This window comes from Rattus norvegicus, chromosome 8 (genome assembly GCF_021556685.1).
Source record: "Rattus norvegicus strain SHRSP/BbbUtx chromosome 8, alternate assembly SHRSP_T2T, whole genome shotgun sequence".
NCBI classification, from domain to species: Eukaryota; Metazoa; Chordata; class Mammalia; order Rodentia; family Muridae; genus Rattus; species Rattus norvegicus.
Window position 1 is genome coordinate 28,876,741 of NC_141541.1, and position 13,966 is coordinate 28,890,706.

The following is a 13,966-nucleotide window of genomic DNA, read 5'->3' on the forward strand; positions in this document are numbered from 1 at the left end:
TATCCTTTTGCTTTAGGATAGAATGTTCTATAAATATCCGTTAAGTCCATTTGGCTCATGACTTCTCTTAGTCTGTCTACATCACTGTTTAATTTCTGTTTCCATGATCTGTCCATTGATGAGAGTGGGGTGTTGGAATCTCCCACTATTATTGTGTGAGGTGCAATGTGTGTTTTGAGCTTTAGTAAGGTTTCTTTTACGTATGTAGGTGCCCTTGTATTTGGGGCATAGATATTTAGGATTGAGAGTTCATCTTGGTTGATTTTTCCTTTGATGAATACGAAGTGTCCTTCCTTATCTTTTTTGATGACTTTTAGTTGGAAATTGATTTTATTTGATATTAGAATGGCTACTCCAGCTTGCTTCTTCTGACCATTTGCTTGGAAAGTTGTTTTCCAGCCTTTCACTCTGAGGTAGTGTCTGTCTTTGTCTCTGAGGTGTGTTTCCTGTAGGCAGCAGAATGCAGGGTCCTCGTTGCGTATCCAGTTTGTTAATCTATGTCTTTTTATTGGGGAGTTGAGGCCATTGATATTGAGAGATATTAAGGAATAGTGATTATTGCTTCCCGTTATATTCATATTTGGATGTGAGCTTATGTTTGTGTGCTTTCATTCTCTTTGTTTTGTTGCCAAGACGATTAGTTTCTTGCTTCTTCTAGGGTATAGCTTGCCTCCTTATGTTGGGCTTTACCATTTATTATCCTTTGTAGTGCTGGATTTGTAGAAAGATATTGTGTAAATTTGGTCTTGTCATGGAATATCTTGGTTTCTCCATCAATGTTAATTGAGAGTTTTGCTGGATACAGTAACCTGGGCTGGCATTTGTGTTCCCTTAGGGTCTGTATGACATCAGTCCAGGATCTTCTGGCCTTCATAGTTTCTGGCGAGAAGTCTGGTGTGATTCTGATAGGTCTCCCTTTATATGTTACTTGACCTTTTTCCCTTACTGCTTTTAATATTCTTTCTTTATTTTGTGTGTTTGGTGTTTTGACAATTATGTGACGGGAGGTGTTTCTTTTCTGGTCCAATCTATTTGGAGTTCTGTAGGCTTCTTGTATGTCTATGGGTATCTCTTTTTTTAGGTTAGGGAAGTTTTCTTCTATGATTTTGTTGAAGATATTTACTGGTCCTTTGAGCTGGGAGTCTTCACTCTCTTCTATACCTATTATCCTTAGGTTTGATCTTCTCATTGAGTCCTGGATTTCCTGTATGTTTTGGACCAGTAGCTTTTTCCGCTTTACATTATCTTTGACAGTTGAGTCAATGATTTCTATGGAATCTTCTGCTCCTGAGATTCTCTCTTCCATCTCTTGTATTCTGTTGGTGAAGCTTGTATCTACAGCTCCTTGTCTCTTCTTTTGGTTTTCTATATCCAGGGTTGTTTCCATGTGTTCTTTCTTGATTGCTTCTATTTCCATTTTTAATTCCTTCAACTGTTTGATTGTGTTTTCCTGGAATTCTTTCAGGGATTTTTGCGATTCCTCTCTGTAGGCTTCTACTTGTTTATTAATGTTTTCCTGTGTTTCCCTAAGTGTGTTCATGTCTTTCTTGAAGTCCTCCAGCATCATGATCAAATATGATTTTGAAACTAGATCTTGCTTTTCTGGTGTGTTTGAATATTCCATGTTTGTTTTGGTGGGAGAATTGGGCTCCGATGATGGCATGTAGTCTTGGTTTCTGTTGCTTGGGTTCCTGCGCTTGCCTCTCGCCATCAGATTATCTCTAGTGTTACTTTGTTCTGCTATTTCTGACAGTGGCTAGACTGTCCTATAAGCCTGTGTGTCAGGAGTGCTGTAGACCTGTTTTCCTCTCTTTCAGCCAGTTATGGGGACAGAGTGTTCTGCTTTCGGGCGTGTAGTTTTTCCTCTCTACAGGTCTTCAGCTGTTCCTGTGGGCCTGTGTCTTGAGTTCACCAGGCAGCTTTCTTGCAGCAGAAAATTTGGTCTTACCTGTGGTCCCGAGGCTCAGGTTCGCTCGTGGGGTGCTGCCCAGGGGCTCTCTGCAGCGGCAGCAACCAGGAAGACCTGTGCCGCCCCTTCCGGGAGCTTCAGTGCACCAGGGTTCCAGATGGTCTTTGGCTTTTTCCTCTGGCGTCCGAGATGTGTGTGCAGGGAGCAGTCTCTTCTGGTTTCCCAGGCTTGTCTGCCTCTCTCAAGGTTTTCTTTTTTTAACCTGAAAAAAATAGAAAGGGAACTGGCCTTTTGCTTTCCCTTAATCTTTCTACCTTGAGCTCAAATACAATGTGTGCAGCTGAACCAGCCATTCTGAAACCAAAAGAGGAAAACTAAAGAACCCCAGAGATCAAGGGCAGCAGCTTCCTGCCTTCAGGTTTTTAGCTGTATGAGGGAAAGCAAAATCATTTTTGTGTGTTTTAATATAAATGGGCATTATTTACTTTTAAGCTAAAAACTTCATTGCCATAAAAGCCAAGTGAAATGGAGATGTTGGATTGCAAATGAAGCAGAGAGCCAAAGAGTCATTTGGGGTTTTTCACAATTGGGTAGTACAGAAGAAGCTGGCTCTGTCCAGCTCCTTAATCCTGTTACCTAGATTACAAAAGGTTCAGCATAATTTGTATGTATCTGAGGAAGAAGAAAAAGACTCATCCCCCAGAGCGAGGAAAAGACTTTAAATTTTTAGATGATCCTCATTTCAGGTATTTAAAAAATTTACTTAAATAATTTTATGGAGGACAGCAAGCATAACAGTGCTTCACTTTTCTATTATAGCTCTCCAAGATTTTTTAAAGCCTCCCAAAATCTCAAGCTGAAATCTACCAAAAAAAAAAAAAATTCAGCTTTCCTGTTTCTGAGGACAGCCAGTCTCATGCTGCGCACTCCTGAGTACCTTACAGGGCGTTTTAGCCAAGTTTTCCAACCCTGAAATAATGCCCTGCACTCGGGGAAGGACTAGGTGTGTTATAGGGAAAAGAAAGAGGAGGCTATCTTGGATGAGTCACGAGGATGAGCAGTTTCTCCGATCCTTACATCTGGATACCTGGCTTATCATTTTCTCCACCTTTCGCACCTGTGCATCTCAGTACTTGAAGATTTTCAGGCTCTCCACCCTCCCAAATTCTCCATATAGCCATCCAAGTTCTCCGCTTCTCAGGTTCTGTAACGTTTCTAACTTTCCACCCCTTCAACAGCACTATTTTGCCCACTGTGGAAACAGAGAAACTACATGGAACCCCTCCCCTCTTCAATTCTGTTGTAGAAGAACCGTCTCCTTTAGAAAGGAATGGTTGGTAGAGCAGGAGTAAGAATTGAGTATAACCTTGACAGAATCCGAGGAAGCCAAGGAGGTTCATCCTTCCTCTCTCTCAAGCAGCTCTTTGCCAGTGTCCCCTAGTGGCCTCACCACCCAACTCATGACATTCTGTTTACACTTTGCATGTTTGGTTAATTCTTAGCCTTTACTTTAATCTCCATTCGTGACATTAAAACCTTTTCCTTAATCAACTGATTACATGCATAAAAACTGAATAAATTGATTCTGTAGCTCCAGAGTCTTGCTCAATAACTTGGGAATTCCATTCATATACAGATATTGAACCAGTGTTTGCTCACCCATTCCACAAGTTAATAAATAATTGAACAGAACATTGTGTGTGCTCAAATGTAGTTTTCCTGTGATCATCTGCTCCTATAGACTCTAGCCTTGAGCAAAACAAAGAATCGATACAAAAAAAGATGCTTTTTGGCCAAGAATAAATTTGATTTACTTTCTAACACATCCAGTATATTTTGGTGAGTTTTTTGCTTAAATTGAGTAAATATGCAAAGGATATTCAAAAACAGAAACTATTAGCACAATAATACAACTTAAAAATAGTTTCTAGATTGCTAATTCTGCAAAGCAAGTTGTCCTGTCTATTGACCATTTGATTCGTTTCTTCATTAATCATATTTAAGCTAAGTTAGGCTGTGTTAACATGCAAGCCCAAACCACCATGTTTTAATGTCTATTTTCTATGTCAGCCACACACTGTAACACAGTAATAAGAGATCTCTGATGACTGAAGTCTCTCAGGGAGCTAGTAATGGATGATCAACCCAACATAGACTCCTAGATCAGGAGAAGAGAGGGAAAAGGAGGGGAAGAAATTTAGAAGACTAAAGGACGAGGGAATGAAGAGAAAAATTGCCTTTTAGTAACAAGGTAATCCAAATGTTATCAAATGCAATAGACATGACATTGTTCCAGGCCATCCCCCACCCTCGGGCTCCTTCAAAACTTCTCCACCTGCTCAGTGTATCATAAGGTTGAACCACACACAACAGAGGAGCCTATAGCACAGGGATAATCTGAAGAGTAGGAAAGAACTCAGAGGAAAAGCTCAGAGACTGAGCAGGAATAGCAAAGGGGGACAGCAACTCCCTCAGAAGTTACCAGGAAACATCACTTAGCAGCACAAAGTCAGTACAACAGGCCTGAGATCAATAATGAAAAACGTTTTATCCTGAAAAGGAAATCTTGAGGCATATGTGAATTTAATAATACAAAATTGCCAAAATAGAGAAAGGAATGATTATTTTTGTCAGTAAAGTTAGGGGGAGTTGGGCAGGTACATGATGTCTCTAATTAAAGGATTTTCTAAGAAAAGGTACATTTATGGAATTGAATTTTTACAAAATCAATAGAATAAATATTGAGTATAACAAAGACTACCCCGGCTTATAAAACTTTAAAAAGAAAATAAAAACTAAGAAAATATACATTTAAAAATACATATTGAGTTTTATGATTCATAGTATATATGATAGTTATTTGACAAATATAACATGGTGAAGGTTTTTAAAAAACAAAGTTGTTTGGGAGAAAATGAAAAATATGAGTAAATATATCAAATGCAAGGCTAGAATATAGGAAAAAAGTATTACTAGCTTGAATAATAAAATTTCAGTCATAACCATGAAGCCAAGTTAACAAGAGCAAAGAACATTAACATTTAATTAACAGCGATCCTCTTACCTTCAGAAAGATTCTAAATGTCTTCTAAATACAGATGCCTTTGTGATAACAACGTCTGTCAAATAGGGGTAGCATTAGTCACAGTTCTCCAAAGGGATAGGGACTGAGAGGATGACACATATATCCCCATTTTTCTATATCTATATCTATCTATATCTATATCTATATCTATATCTATATCTATATCTATATCTATATCTATATCTATATCTATATCTATATTTCTATATCTATTTCTATATCTATTTCTATATCTATATCTATCTCTCTATATATTTCTATATCTATTTCTATATCTATATCTATTTCTATATCAGTCTACATCATTTATTAAATTGGCTTCGGTATGAGTAGTCCAATAGTCCAAAAATGGCTGCTTCACACTGGAGAGGCCAAGGATATAGTAGTTACTTCATTCAAATGGCTGGATGTCCCAGGTGTCCAATCTGGTGCTGGAAGCCTGGGGGAATTTCTAGAGAATTGTTGACTTGGATTTAATATTAGCGTCCACAATGGGATAAATTAATTTGCCAGTGAGAGCAGGGGCAAGCAGGCAAAATGCAAGGTTTCTTCTGTGCATGTCCTTGGATGTGGATTGCCACCAGAAGGGCCCCACACATTTAGAATAGTCTTCTTGCCTCACATGTTGAGAGTGGAGTCCATGACATCCCCATCCATCACGCCATTCCTTCAATGTACCCTGTGCAAATCATGATCTTGAATTTGAACTGTATACTTTAAAACTCTTGGCTTCAGACCTTAGAAAAAGCAAAGGCCTTACAGTTGTTTCTTTGTAATTTTATCCCTTCTTCCCATCTCCTTATCCTGGGTATTCTGATGCTCTTCTGCCCTGCCTCACAGTAACTTACTTCTTCCATTCTGTGCAGCAGACACTAAGAATGCCTGCCACCAAGATTCCGATGAATAGATACTTTCTCACCAGCTTCTTAGAGTCTATAACACTACACTGTATCACAGCACATATGTCTCGCCAAGTTTTCTAAATTATATTGCTAATGATGGCTTTACTATTAAATGTGTGCATGATAAGAAAGAAAGGGAGACAAAATGACAGAGACACACAGAGAGACAGACAGACGGAGACAGACAGAGACAGAAATTCCTCCCAGGAGTATCCAACAGCTTGTATTTAAGTTGATTACAACAGTTGACAGGCTAGAGGAATAACTTGGTCTAGAGCACTGGCTTCTACTGCAGTAACCAGAGATCCTCTGAAATCCCAGACTTAGATGAGAGTGGCAGGTAGAGCCACACACAGCTGAATCCATAGATCTCAGGATGTAGATGCAGTGACTGACTTGATGTTGAATGAGGTGTATCTGTCACCTTTCCAGACTCACATTGTTCATGAGGGACCTAGGAGTGGAGGCAGGAAAACGAGAGGTCAGATGGAAACTAGGACCAGTTGTGAGAATTGGGTGCACACTAACTCATTAGCCCATCACAATTTGATCAACTGTCATAGAACTTAGCTGCATGAAGAATGGTGCTTTTGGACTTTGTGATTTTGGATGCTGTCCCTGAATCCTTCTGTGAAAATGGAGCTTCCAGTCTTTGTGATTTTGGATGCTATCCCTACATTCTCCTGTATGTTCTTGCCTCCTACTCTCTTCTACTTTTTCAGGGCTTTTAGCCTTATATTCTGGCCTTTGCATCTGCCTCTGCCTTCCACATGTCAGCAAACCATGTTTTATGCTTTGTTGGTTTTAGCTGTTTGATTTCCAGCCTCCCGAATAAACTGAAAATATCAGAGTCTGAGGTGAGATTGTCTATCCTTGAGAATCCCTCAGACACCACCTTCTGGGGTTGGGGAAGGGAAACAACACATCCCTACTACTCTAGTTTTATCAATTGCATATATCATCAGGAGGAATACTATCTTTTAACTTTATTTTACAGTAATTACAGTTGGCCCTCCATATCTGCGGATTCTGCACCCACATCCAAACACTGAAAATTAGTAACAAAAGGTCTGGTCTGAACACATACAGACCTGTTTTCTTGTCATTACTCTCCAAGAAGTACAGTATAACAATCATTTACACAGAATTTGCATTGCACTGAGTATTATAAGTAGTTTAGGGATGAGGTAAAGTACACAGGGGGATGGGCAAGGGCTATAAGCTATGATTACACCATTTTATTAAGGCGAGTTAAGCACAGGTAGATTGTACTAGGAAAAATACTGAAATCAATTCCATGTGGGCTGTGAAGGACAGAATAGCTTGACTTCTACTTGATTGTAGAGATTTGGATCTGATTTATCCAAATGTTAGTTTTTATTATCTCAAGAGTCTAGAGATTAAATAGCAATTTAAATGTTAATCCTAGTTCTTCGTACATAGCAGACACTTGGTTTGTTTATTCAGCAAATATTAATTACTCCATAGACTCAAAGCACAATAGGGTTTCAGATGATTTCTAACAGCTGTGGCTTGATGCGTTGTGGGAATTCAAATGGAACCTCAGAATTTAATTGTTTCAAAGCTTCCAATCTACCTCATTTGTGGTTAATAAGGACATCCTCTTCTGTGCCAAGAAAGAGTCACAAGAGCCACTGTTGAGGTGCATGAGGAACATTGGTATTTCTGTTGCTAGTTCAATGTAGAGTTTCCTGGCAACCAGGCCACTAAATCTCATAATACTGTTAACATAGCTCCACGCTCCAAGTCCTTACTGACTGAAAGCAATAGGGGATGGGAAACTAACACATCCAATTATGCTTAGTCTAAGGCTTCCAGCACTGCTGATTAAACACTCCAAACCAGTTGACTAATCCTCCCTGCACAGACTAGAAATATGCATGCAGTCGTCGAACATGTCCTAGACACTAAACTAAGAAACACATTTTACATGGTTATCTGGAGTTGCTGGGAAGAAACACACATCTGATTCTGCCACCTGTTAAGATGGTGTTGCCACTGAAGAAGATCTTGATGGGCAGTCTTTTCTCCAAGAATTCTAGGTTAGGACAATACCCAGGACAGACCATGTTCTATTTTAAGAGTTTCTTTTCACAGTTCAGCTCTGGTTCCTCATTATCAATCTTGTCTGCTTGGTGCCCATCATACACATGTGTGGACAGCCAAGATCTCTCCTCAAAAAGCACCCTTTGATCAGCCTATCTTCCCTCCTGTCATTCTTTGCTTGACTATTTTCCATGTCTCAGACTCAGCTCATCTTATGAGTCTGTATTTTTAGAATGAAAGTTCTCACCAACCATAACCGTGTCACCTCAAGTTCCTCATTTGGGATACTACAACAGCTCATTCATAAACATTTCTCTGATAGCCATTTTTTAAAATAATCTTTGCCCTCACCATTTGACTATGAACTCTGTGGTTTAGATTCCCATATAACCCTGCAAACCATTTCTAAGACAGGTATCCTTTTTTTTTTTACATTTAAAAAAAATGACATTGTTTTATTTTCCTTAGCAGGCGTGGGCTGCACGTGTTTAGGTCAGTGTAGAGGACTCGGTGCTGGGATGAATGGGGTGGCGGGGTAGAGGAGGTGATAACCTGGTGGCTGGAAGGGAATGGAGAGGGTTAGATACGTTTCTGGGAAAGCCAGAGGAAGGATTCACAGCACACTATAGCTAAGCTGTCAATAAGGTTGAGTAACCCTTGGAAATCTAGCTGCCATCACTGTTGAGGTCCAGCTTCTTCATCGTGTGGTCAAGGATGCCGGGGTCCTTCTGGTTCTTCATGAAAGCAGCTAACTCAGTGTCCATGAAGAAAAGGAACTTGGTTTTGGAGAGTTGACAGCTGTTCCCATCCTCCCCACTGTACTTTTGGAAAACAGCAATCTTAATGCGGCTCCCAGTCTCTGTAGGCATGTATGCCAAGTTAAGGAGTGAGGCCTGGCTGCGACTGCAGCTGATGGTGATCGGGACTTTCTGTACAATTGTGTATTGGCGCAGACTCTTCTCCAGGTAAATCCCTCCCCTGGTTCACTCCTCAAAAGTTCATAGAATGACTCTTAGTCCACAACTACTCTGGATAGGCTGAGCCACAGCTCTGCTATACTATACAGGACAAGTTTTAGCCTCAAACTGTATCCCAGCCAGATGTCCATTCTTTGGGCAGAAAGTCTTCCACCATCTTGCTTTGCCCATCTCCAGACAGATCAGATATTTCAGAGATGCTGTCTCTATCTCTGTTCTACATGTCTAAAGAGTTATGAAAAGCCTCCAAAAGAAGAAAATGTGAATTAAGTACCCACTTATTCATACCTGTATACTATTTTAAATTTTCCCCCTCACAGTGTACGCATATGAAAATGAGCTAGATAATACAAGGTAGAAATCCTAGCTCACTCTAGGTAAGACAGCTGGAGATGGTGAACACAGGCAAGCAATTGGGATTTCAGTATTCTGATTGTAATTGCAAAAGTATCACAGCTGGGGAGATGTCAGTCATCTTAAATATAAATATAAATAAATATAAATAAATAAATAAATGAATAAATAAATAAATAAATATCAAAAAATCCATACTCAGAAGATGGCTTTAGGGAAGAATGAAGGTAGCCCACTGAACAAGGGCAGTCCTACCTCTGGGTCCCCATGTCAGCCAGCAGGCTATTGACCACTCGGCAGAGCTTGTAAAGTAATACGGGATAAGGGAAGATAGAGCAAAGAATTGAGTGAGACATTGCTAACTGTCCAGTAACTGTCCAGACATCTCCAGGGCTTAGTAGAAAGGCGAACTCCCCATGTCTGATTAAGCATCTTCAGGAATCAAAGCTTTGCAATCTGCCTCTGCCTGTCTCACTGAAATGTCCATTTAGATATGTGGATAACTTATATTCTCAATAAAATTAAGAATTCATATTTTTGCTTTTGGTGTTCCCAGCTAACCTAAAAAAATCAACAGAGCTTCAATTAGGACTCATTATTTGGGTGAAAAGCCACACAGTTCTCAGCAGAAGGAAAGTTTTTGCTGCCCACTGAGAACCAAGGCTTTATGAATTTATCATTGAACCGTTTTCTGCCATTTCATTTCCTGACTTGAAAAGTATCGGATATTTACTCCTTCCTGTGTTTGAAATATCAGTTTTCAACATCACATAAGTAACAGCATCCACAAAACATACCATGAAAATTTGAGGGTGCTGACAGTTCTCTAACCTCACGCAGGGCAGATGATGTGGCTGAATATTTCTGTCACTTGTGATTTGTGATTTGTGATTCCTGTCATGCGGCAGCCACACATGGCTCCAGTGTCAAAACTGTGTAACTAGCATTGACCTTCGCTTACTCCAACCCAGCTTCCAAGCCAAGCTTTGAGCAATGTTTCGATCAGAATGAAGATGAAGATTGTCCTCAACTTGAAGGCATAAAGCACAGTGTGAGGCAATGTTACTGTCTCTGTCCAAGGTGTAAAAGAAATCCCTCCAGTGGGCAGGTACAGCATGAGCTATTCTGTGTGTGAAGCCACATCAGGATCCAGGCTACAGGGTTTGCAAGCCAAGAGACTCACTTGTTTCTTCCACATTTGCTTACTGGCAAGATTGAGCGCAGGGATATTACAGCAGCCAAGTTCTGATGGGAGTGTAGTCAACATGGAAGGCTTCCCCCGTATGCCCTGAGCCTGCTCTGTGATCAACAGTGAACACATATTGCTACATGTGCACTATGGTAGCCACGTGATGAGCCAGAGAAGCCACCCACTTTACAACTGGTAAATATACTTCAAGGTTTGTTTTCCACATGGCGGGACTTCTATGGGAAAGACAGTGCCAACTCCATCTAGCTAAGTCACGACTTCCACCCCAGACAAGTCTGACACATCCTGAGTCAAGGAGAATAAATGGTTTCCACCTCCCGAGATACTTCCCATCACAAACGAACCTCTCTTCATTTGTCATCCATTTATCCATCTAACATGTTTGTTAACATTTTCTGTGGGCCATTGTCTTTGGGTTTTTATTGTTGTGATAAAAGACCATGGCCAAAAAGCAAATTGGGGGTGAAAGGGCTTATTTACTTCACTCATCTGTCAGTGAGGAAAGCAGGGCAGGAACTCAAGAAGGGCAGGAACTGGAGACAAGAACTGATGGGTAAGTCATGGTGGAGTGCTGCTTGCTGGCTTGCTTTCCTTGCTTTGCTCAGCTGGCCTAGGTTCACCAGGACCCAATGATACCATAAGTGGCAGAGTACATATCGAGCATCAATCAAGAAATCAGCAGAGGAGTTTCCTCAACTGAGGCCCCCTTTTCCAAAATTACAACAGCTTGTGTTAAATTTACATCCAACTAGCCATCACAGCCATACAAGGGGATCTAGACTCACTGTCACACACACACACACACACACACACACACACACACACAGGCTATCAGTCCTGTGTCAGCTCTGGCTGACAGGACATTCATCATGGACTCCTGTGATTCATCTCTTCAGAGCTGAGCCGCAGTACTCTGAGGCTCCCACCAAGGCAGCTGACATTATCACGTCAGCCAGTTAGCCTCCGTTTCAAAGCCGATCAGTTAGAAGTCATCAAGCACAGAACTGAGAGCACTCTGCATTTAGGCATGGAAAATTCTAAATTCAGGCCATAGATGGGCCTCAGTAGGAAAAAGAACCATGTTCCATCCAGGAACTCACATGGTAGAAAAAGAGAACTGACTTCCACAGTTGTCTGTTTATCTCAACATACACACCATAGCAAGCACGAGTGTGCACATGCTCTCACAAAAAGGCGTACAGATGCAAAAATAGGTAATAATAATAATAATAATAATAATAATAATAATACATGTAAAATAAATTTAAAAAGAAAAATTACAAAGTCTAGTATGGTTTCAACCCGATCAAGGCCCCTGACTGGAATTTTGCTTCATGTGACCACTAGGGGGCATTTAGTCCTCAACTATATTCTGTGAAGGTCAAGCATAGTACTGACCACCACCAGGATGAGGTAGACATAGGGTCGCAGGCCCTAATAAATGCTAATAAACATAGATGACAGGACATCAGATTGGTACAGATAACAGGGTGAACATGGAAAATTTGAACACTGTGTGCAAAGGTCTGCCACCCTCAGAACTATCCAGAAGCTGAAGAAAGGACGTAATCCTTCCTATGACACTGCATACGAAGCTAATCTAGATCCCTCCACCTTCATCATTGTTAGTCCGAGGTGGATTTTATTTTTCTAACTATTCTGGCAATAAGAAATCCAAAGTCAAAGAGCTTCTCCCCTATAATGTATCTCACCTGGACACGAACCAAAGCCTCTGAACTCAATCAGGCTCCATTACACCACTCAGCTCTGTGGGAACTGCTACTCCTGCATCTCCCTTTCCTCAGATCCTGAAACGTAACTCTCCAATCCTCAGATTACCTTGGTGTGTGTGTGTGTGTGTGTGTGCGCGCTCCTGTGCCTGTGTGCATGTGTGAAAAATTAGCCAGTAGTCCAGTGTGTTCAAAGTTATATTTAATGAGACAAGATTAAACTTAATTGAACACACCTGATGTTTGTTTTATTATCCCTTGTAACATAAATATTTGATTATGTCCAATACACAGTGGACAATTAATAGATGTTGCATAAACTCAAAAATAAATTAATAAAGTAAACTTTTAGGAAGACCCCAGAAATCAATAAAATGACTTTCTCCATCTGGAAGGTTCCTGAGATGGGGAGGACCTGAGTGGATTATTTGCCCAGAATCTGCCCATCAAACCCCAAGGAGAAGAAACCTGGATTTGCTTTCAGGGCTCTTTGTGCCTTCAAATTAAACTGAAAGGACAACGTTGAGTTTCAGTGTGGAGAACCTGAGTCCTCTGACTGTTTAACTTGCCTGTGAAAGACCACTAGACTATAAATATAATTAAAAGATATTCTATACCAACAATAGAAAATAATGAGCCGAAGTGGAAGGCATAGGCTTCTGATCTCAGCTACGTGGAAATTAAAAAGGCTGCTGGCAATTTCAAGACCCATCTGTGTTCCACAATGAGTTAAGTTCATCTGAGGAAACTCACTGATTCCCTGTATCGAACTAAAAGGAAAAATGGGGGCTGTCGATGTGCTGAGCACTAGAAAGTTCACTGGCACCGTCAAGATCCCAAATTCACTCCATATAAACAAGAACACAGGAGAAGAGAGGAGGAAGAGGAGAAGGAGGAAGAGGAGGAGGAGGAGGAGGAGGAAGAGGAGGAGAAAGATGAGGAAGGGGAGGAGGAGGAGGAGGATGGTGGGGGGAGGAAGTTAGCTCCTCACCTGATGAAGAAATTAAAAAACTCCTGACGTCTATGTAGATAATTCTGTGTACAAGACTGACTTGAAATTAGCATTCCTGAGGAGTCACCAGGGCTCCACACTGGAGGCTGGGCAGTTTCCCAGGGGTAGATTTCTGTTAGGAATGCTGCAAATGTTACTGTGGGACACTGTGACTAACACCCTCTTCCAGGTAACAGGACATGGAGACCTGACTAACTAATGCTTCCGCAGAGCCATAGATTGCTCTGGTGGAAATGGAGTGTGTGGTGAAGACAGACCTGATTCCTCATCCTATCTTTATCTCCTTCCAGGAACTGTTCTCAGTTCACTCATCACGGATAGGAGAAAACATCACAAGCAATCTACCTTCCTCTTCCTCCTTCACATGAGGTTGAAAGGGATTAACAGAGATCAAAGAGCGTCCAGGCAAGTGTAGAAAGAAATCACTCCACCCGAACACTATACAGACTGAGAAAAAAGACGGTTATGAAGAGAATCAAATAAATCTCATGAAAGGAAATTGCTTGAGGAATCAAAATGCTTCTCTCTACAAAACTTATTTCCTGAAAGAGATGGGAGTCTTAGAAACTCACCCATACTCTCAGTAGACTTGAATGGACGTTGCATTAAAAAGAGGGCATGGATGAGTTCAGAAAAATATTGTTTTAACATGAAAATGCCATTACTTCAAAAATCTAGACTGAAAAGGTAACTTGATAAGTAAGATAGATGAACAGTCAA

General features: G+C 40.7%; 1 protein-coding gene and 1 pseudogene across 1 annotated transcript in view; one reads left to right on the plus strand and one right to left on the minus strand.

Annotated features, from left to right (window-relative positions):
• The window catches only part of Npsr1 (neuropeptide S receptor 1), a 224,612-nt gene that overhangs the window by 15,239 nt on the left and 195,407 nt on the right, over positions 1-13,966 (plus strand). The gene's annotated exons all lie outside the window — the stretch shown is intronic.
• Positions 8,543-8,832, minus strand: S100a11-ps5 (S100 calcium binding protein A11, pseudogene 5; annotated as a pseudogene).